Source organism: Sinocyclocheilus rhinocerous, unplaced genomic scaffold (assembly GCF_001515625.1).
Source record: "Sinocyclocheilus rhinocerous isolate Xijiao unplaced genomic scaffold, SAMN03320098_v1.1 scaffold1051, whole genome shotgun sequence".
Lineage (NCBI taxonomy): Eukaryota > Metazoa > Chordata > Actinopteri > Cypriniformes > Cyprinidae > Sinocyclocheilus > Sinocyclocheilus rhinocerous.
In genome coordinates this window covers 92,772-101,369 of record NW_015653486.1, presented here as the reverse complement: position 1 = coordinate 101,369, position 8,598 = coordinate 92,772, and positions in this window count along the sequence as shown.

Here is an 8,598-nt window from a genome sequence, read left to right as displayed (position 1 = left end):
TCTGCAGAATTTTCAGTTGCTGGATATGAATAGTGAAACTGTGTCCCAAACCTATTTGGATGAAAACCCGTTTTTGTTTTTATGTTTTTGGGAAATTCAATGAATATTGTTTACTATGGGGCTTGGTGTTCAGTGACACTCTACAGTCAGTCGGTAATGAATCTCTCATTAATAACGAAAGATTAAACAGCAGCAAATTTGAGGGAACTATTCTTTTTTTATTCATAAGTATGGCTCTTTGCCATGAGACCAGGTAGCAAATTGATGTGCGTTTGGATATTAAAGTCTGATTACTGAAGCCCGATTAAAGAGTTTACAGCTTTATTGTTCCAAGCAGTATTTAAACAGCATGACCCCAGGCCTGACAGTAAGCCAATAGAACCTCCGGCGGTATTTGGATTGGATCTTTTGATTGGATCCTTTTATACCCCCATATATGATGACAAGAACATGGTAGAAGCATTCAAATCTAATGATCATTTCATACCATGTTTTACTATAGTAAATTAACTCGAAATCGGAAATAAGAAATCAGATTTTTTTTTTTTTTGTATTTGCACACATCTCCAAATGTGTAATGAACCCTTGTTTTCTTCAGTACACAGATGGCCAGATGGGAAGATGCAGAGAGCAGTAAATCACGGACCTGTTGTGAGTGAAGAAAAGAGAGGCAACTCTTAGTATCCAATGAAAAGAGGTTGTTTTTGACGAGTGTGAAAGGAAAACCAGAGTCTTTTCAGAGGAGAGTTATAAAATGGATACGTGAGAGCCGGCAGAAACAGGAGGGAAAGAGGCTTGCACAACATCAGTTAATGGACTGTGTGTAGTGAGTCATAAGCTTCAGAAGAAAATTGACATGAAAATACCGATAACTAGGTGCACTCAGTCAGCTCCTCTGGTGATCTGCATATAGATTGTCAACAGACAAACGCAGTAAATTGTCCCTTTGCTTCTGAACCTACAGTAAATACGTATAATGTGTCAAGTATGTCTACTTAAGATCTCAAACAGAATGTGGGTAGATTTTAAGTATATGAAATGTCATTATTTCTCTAACCTTATGCTCTGTTCCCGTGGTCTGTTTATGTGCAAGAGAAACCTGGCCTACCTGTCACATCTTTCACTGCAGTGAATATATATCTCATGGTAGGTTTATTTTTGAAAGTCAATTTCTGTATCGGCACATATCTAACCGTCCAGACTGCAAAAAATGCTACTGAATATTTCCAGTGTTATTGCCCAAGAGAAAAGAAAACAGTGACCCACTGTGACCCAATAGCAGGCCGTGTTGTCACAATGAAACCTGCTCATTAAATAGTCTATTATTCAGCTAAATGTATACAATAAACAGTTTATATAGAACTTGATCTCAGTTTTTGAAACCAATTTTTCAAACCACTGCTAGAAAAACACACAATTCTAATTGGACTGTAAACTTTGGATAACTAATAGAAGCATGAAATTATTCTGGTTATCAGATTAACATGTTTAATGTCTTTAGTGTCTTTAATGTTTTAAATAACTTTTTTGAAAATAAAATAAAATATTGGAGAAATAATTCAGTGCAACAGTGAAACAACAAAAATGAAACAACATACATTCTGACATATAAGGTGGGATTGACTCTGATTGAGATGAATGTGCCAGATGTATCACAATAGACTATAAATATTTGATGGTTTAATGTGACACTGCATCATGGGTAATTAATGGCTATAGTATTAACATTTAGATGGATTAGGCCCATCCTCGGCTGTTTCCTGCTGCACATCAAAAAATCATCACTGCCACGCAAAGACATTGCTACAGACACAAGCAGGTACAATGAGATGTGCAGATATTGTAAACTGTCAAGATCCAGGTGCAACAAATCACACAGACTACAGCTCCCTGCATGCACAGAACTCATAAAGTGACTCATGATGCTCAGAAGCAACATCTGTGTAAGACAGACAATTTAAGACACAGCAGCCCTGTTGAGAGACATCCAAAACTAATGAAGATTGCATATGCAATAAATGGAGGGCTTATAACATGATGAGAAAGTTTCAAATAAAGTAGGTCACATGTATTAGATTCCTGTAGTAGGAGGTGGAGGAGCAGGACCATGGACAGCTCTACTCTGTGTGGATGTTCAAGCCTGCAACATTTATGTTTATGAATTTGACAGACATTTTTTTGCAAAAAGGTTTACAGTGTATTCAAGATGTACAGTTTGTTAGATCATGCATCCCCTGGGAATCAAAACCATGACCTTGGTGTTGCTAGTGCAATGCCCAGGTCATCAGCTAGGGGCATGTTTTAAACGTGTGTGTGTGTGTGTGTGTGTGTGTGTGTGTTTGTCCTTTTTCCTTTCTTAGCAATATCATTTATTATCTTCTAATAAAACTTGTGGCTAATAATGTGGTAAAAATTGTATATATAATTATGTAAAACTTTGTATTATTGTTATTATTATTATTATTATTATTATTATTATTTTAACCACATTATTTGTTTGAGAAAACAAAGGTTTGATATTTTGTATGTATACTTATTATACTAATGTATTACTGTTATGTAATTAATTATTACTGTTTACATAAGTTTGCTAAAAAGACTATACAATACCCGTCAAATGTTTGGAATAATTACCATTTTTTTATATTTTTTGAAAGTTCACTTTTATGCTTATCAAGTTTGCATCTACAGTATTTGATCAAACATACAGTAAAAATAGTAATATTTTAAAATATTTTTACAATTAAATTAAATAAAATGAAATCTGTTCTAATATATTTTAAATTTAATTTATTCCTGTGAAGGCAACTCTGAATTTTCAGCAGTGATTGCTTGTTACATGATACAATATATTTAAATGAGGTTCCCACAAAAAGATATTACGCAGCAAAAACTGTTTTCAACATTGATAAAAAATTCAATAAAAAAAAAGCATTATTAATAATTGAGCACCAACAACTTTAGGGGTTGTATTGAAAATCCACTTGGCTCAGTCATCTCAGTTTGAAAGGGCATGATGCTTCTGTATTGATAGCAGTATCTACTGTGCTCAAACCAGATTTTGTGTCATTGCAGTAGCAATGACACAAATAACATGAAAGAACTTAGCTTTGTCTAATCTTCAGTGAATCTTTGTTTTGTGGTATATATAGGGTCTTGAAAGGAGGCAAACACACCATGTGCATTGACCCTGATATATGGCAGCCCCAGCGTTTCCCTGACCCTTCACATTGAGCCTCAGACGAGCAGTGCCGCAGACTTCAAGAGCATCCTCTGCACTTCAACGAATCCTCCGGCCGCACGCTGTCATCGATGTATATCCAACAAATTCATCTGAACTATTCTCCAGTGCAACAAGCGCCCATTCTTCATCCCTTCACACTTCCACTGTACCATTAATTGGCAGAAGAAGATGTCTTTAGAGGAGTGTGAGTGATGGAAACAGCATGCATAATTCAGAGGGATAGAAGGAAACGAGAGGAAAAAAGCGAGTTTGTGGTGAACAGCAGTATGTTGTCTGTATCAGAGCAGCACTTGGTGTTTCAAAGAATTGCAACTGCAGTGCAGAGACATGACATAATGAGTTTGGTGAGAATACTGCCCCTGGGGTAGGATTAGGGTGCAGGAGATGACGGAGCTGCCAGTGTTCTGTCAGATGAGGGTGAGGTACGCACGTATGTCTTTTTGCAGTGCCATGTTTGATAGTCTGTGTTACCCAGAGTGCTACAGAACAACGGTCCAAGAGAAAAAAAGAGATCCGTGTCTTACGGAGGTTTTTTATCGCAACAGGCTGAGGAAATGGTGCCCTGTACTTAGTGTCTTTTAGAGATATAAAGAGCTGTACTGCAGTAAAAAATAGTACTTTAAATTGAAACTAAGATACTTCAATATCTTCTGCATTTTTATGTCAAAAGTTAAAGCATTGGGCTTATGGAAATAAATAAATAAATAAATAAATAAAAAGCTTTGCTAAATGTAATATTTTACATTATTTCACCCATAGGTTCTGTTGAGATTTGGTCTGTGGTAAACATAACTAGACGATACTTGTATGTTTTGTTGTACAATGTAAACTGCACATACGCACACCCCAAACATTCTTAGTTACAAACATAATTTTTTTTTAAAAATAAATAAATGAACTGTTTTCAGATTTAATATGGATGTTTGTATTTTACGTTGTAGAGCAAAACATCCAAGTATTGTCCATTTACTATTACCACAGAGCTTGCTTTACCCATAAATTTAAAAACCCCATTATAAAACCCCATAGGAAATCTTGAGGGATCCCATGGCCAATTAGTCTTCTGGATTTTGATGCCATGGCTGCAGCACTCTATTAATTCAAACATTAATATATAGCTTACCAGTCTAACTAGCTAGCTAGCTGGCAGGGTCCAGTAAGCCCCTGCTGGTGGATGCTGTAATTGCACCAAATAACATCTTTCTCCGCTGTTGTCCGTTCAGAGGTATCAATGTGTTCTGTTATTCAGAAAGAAAGAAATAAAGATGTAAATTGCATATACTGTATTTCACATTAATATAGTAGATGTTTTGACAGTGTCTGATTTTTTCACGTTGTACTATATTAGGCTTTTTTAAAAAAGAGAATGTACTCATCACATACAATGCATACTGGCATTTTCATTTTCTTTGGGATGTTCTGCAGCTCTGTTTGGACTGGATAGGAAGTTTGAGTTTTTAAAATGATTGCATGTTTTCCTAGTACATCAGGCTCTTTTATATGAAAAAGATATGACCCCTTTTCATTAATGTGTGTGTGTAAATTTGTCTTTGTGTTTAAATGACCTTGCATTTGTACACTTTTAGCCTTGATGAAGGCCTCTGTGTACTGAAATGCACTGGCAAATACATTTTTCTAGCTCATTCTACAGGTTTGTGTTCAAACGTTTGTGAAGTTGCACCAGAATAACTGTAATGCTTCAGTCTCTGTCTGAAGTTACATGATCTTCTACAGACCATTACAACTCCCTGATACTCTTTAATGCCGTTACCTAGTGCTTAGAAACATTTTTTATTACATTTTTTTTTAAACAAAGATGTTGGTTTAAAAAGTATAAACTGGTCTTTCATCAGGTCATTCGGTTACAGCTATGGGGAAATATTATTTCATGCCCCAGGGTTATATTATAAATATTTATCGTCTGTGTTTGATTGGTGCGGCCTTTCAGTAAACAGCATTCGCAGCAGGGAATCTAGGGTTTAGAGATGAATTTGAGGTAAGCGCAGTCAAATGTGCGGTCTCTTAAGAGAATAATTGTGTCCCTGCAGTGAGCAAAATTGACGATGAAATCCACCAGATAGAGCTGAATTAATTCCTACTGAGTTTACTCCCCCTGTTTACCTCAATTTGGTATTTCACAGTTTCATTTTTGTTCAATTATCATATCATTCGCCACACCTTGGCATGCCAATTGCAAGTAGATTTCTACTGATGGAGGTAAATAGCTGACTGTAGCCATCCCTTTTTTATTATTGTGAGCCTCACCATCTATATTAACCTCAGACACATTAAAATCATTGGCATTGCTGCTTTAACATCTGTCAGGAGCAGATTAAATTTGTTCACTCACTCATTTATTTTATATTCCTCTTCTCTGCCGAACTGCTTTAGCCTTATCCGTGGACATTATTCGTACATTATTATGATCTCATCTCTTAACGTCTCTCTGATTCATTGTGGCCTCTGTTAGGCTTTTGTTCTTTTGACAAGCACAAAGAAATTGAAACACAGCTATCGCCGCTGTAAATGGAGCGAGACTGGCGCAGCATATATTTTTAAAATAACCAAAGTGAACAGAATGAGCAATATGAACAAAACGTTTCGTTAAACATCTGAAAACAAAACTGCTGTATTGCACAGAATCATCTCGTAACTTAAACATTACTGCTGATAAAATTGGTCTGCAGTGTAAGTGAACAATGTTTGGGGAATATGGGAAGAGTAGCTTAGGATTCCCTAGAGTTACAGCAGTTTCAGCTCAAATGCAGACCTTCACATGATTCTATATGGGTGACAAACCAGAGCTCTGTTGTATCTTAACTTTATTTCATATTATTGAGATTTATTAGAACATAGCTGAATAACATTTTAGAAAATTCTTATATGTATATAAATATATTATATTAAAAATTAACTTAGCAATGGAGCCGATAAAGTTTTTTTTCAGTTAATATACATATAATGTAATATAACACACAAATGTTTATACGCTAGCATTAGAGGAATCTGACAGCATATAATATATTCTTATTACTCAAGTGACCAATCTGAATGCATGTTCAAATGATGCAAGGTAATTTGCTTCCATTCAAAACACGGCGATGAAAGTTGGAAATGTCTCGCTTTCCACAAATATGTCCAATCATTAGTAGAAGCAACCATTCAAGCCAATCAGCTTTCAGTATTACATAGTTCGTCATAAAATCTGCTTGGATACAACAGGTAAAAGGGAAACTCATTTAGTCAAAATACCGACAAAATGCTATTTAGGGGTTTCAAACAAGTGGCCAGTGGTGGAGTTTTCGTTGCATGGGTGAGTAAAAATAATAGATAAAATGACGCGAATGCATGTTCAAATGATGCAAGGTAATTTGCTTCCATTCAAAACACGGCGATGAAAGTTGGAAATGTCTCGCTTTCCACAAATATGTCCAATCATTAGTAGAAGCAACCATTCAAGCCAATCAGCTTTCAGTATTACATAGTTCGTCATAAAATCTGCTTGGATACAACAGGTAAAAGGGAAACTCATTTATAAAAAAATACCGACAAAATGCTATTTAGGGGTTTCAAACAAGTGGCCAGTGGTGGAGTTTTCGTTGCATGGGTGAGTAAAAATAATAGATAAAATGACGCTTCAAGCTTTGTTCCGTTAATACTGACGATTGACCCTTCGCAGGGAGCTTGATTTACAGGCGATCTGACCAATCATAACGCCAAATCCACCATTTTTGTCCGACAAACAAACCAGACAGTAGAGTAGATTAACATCGGTGGACTTGAACTTGAAAAACTGTGTTTTGACGTCTTGTAAAATACGTACAAATTGTTAGTGAGATAGCATTGTCTTTCCGCAGTTGAAACAAGATACCTTCTGATGTTCATTCATGTTTCTTTCATGCATGTTTATTTTATATCTGTTCATGTGAGTATGTGATTATCAGCATATTACTCAGAAATTACATTTAAGCAACATTTGAACAATTAATGCAGTTACTAATGCAAACTGGGCTTGATGTACTTTTTAAATAAAGGCTGGTGATGTATAAAAAGCTTTTTGTTTAACATAAATACAGTTTTATTAGATTTACGTTGTTGTTTTTGGTCTTGTTATGCACCTCGTCTAATATTATCCGATTCAACAATTGCTTTGGGTTTTATATGTTGTTCTCATTAGGTTCCAGAAAAGAACAAATATGAACCATATAGCCAAAAGGCATCTGGATGTCTTAAACTTTCACACTGTGTTCTCTGTTGGAGAAAGAGATGGTCACCTTTGGCTCCACTGAACTGTAAACACTGTAACTGCTGTCAGTCATAATGATCATGGAGCTAGTGGCCACAGCTGGCAGACAGGTTTTAATCTCCATGTAGCAATTGAGTCTCAAAATGTTCACCTGACACACACCTCAGAACCATGATTGAATGATGAGTCCTCGTGACAAGCTTGTTAGATGCTAAGCAAAAGGTCTTTCAGGACCCATGCCATGTCTTAAGTGTAGGATGTTTTACCACATTGTATCAGGTGTTACTTTACCAAAAATATAGAGCCTATCCTTTGCGAAAAGCCCAGAATGTTCCATTTAGGACTGCAGCAACACATTTTATTAGTGCAAAGTCTTAAGCGCAAAAAAAAAAAAAACCTTAAATTTTTCTTGAGTTACAGTATTTTGATTGTCATTAACGAAGAAATAGCAAAGTTTAATCTCAAAATAATGATGCGTATTTTTCAAATGTAAGTTTTATGATTTTGCGAGGTGCATCAGCAGTGAGGGAGGAGGCTAAATTAATAACAATTCTTGCTGTTAGCATTTCAAAACTACAAAATGTATGACTCATATCAGATCGGCGCAAATCCCTCATCTAGAATTTCTCAAACCATTTTCTTCCCAGAATGCATGTAGAGCGCCTAGACTTTTCACCCTGCCCCCCCCCCTTTTTTCCCCAGAACAACTAATTTGGATTACATATTGATTTTTTTGAGGTCAGGAAGACAGATTGGTTATTGTAAGAAATGGTCTTTGGAGGATGTACACAATCTAAAAAGTAAGCAAACAGGGGCACACTAGAGGAAATGTCAAGCAGACCATGTGATGCCCACTTTTGGAATTCAAATTACTCGGAGTTTCCGCTACAGTACTTTGAATTGGCTGTGCGAGTCGACATACAAATGAGCCGCGAACATAATCCTCTTTTCTATCATTGAAGCATATTTTAAATGTAATCTCGTTCATCTTTCGCCTTCATAGTTCATAAATGCATACATATGGCACAAATATACCCTTTTGATGTGTTTGGTCGTCTTAGATTTGGCAGCAACAGATTTTTTTGCTGATATCAAAGGTTTTTTTTTT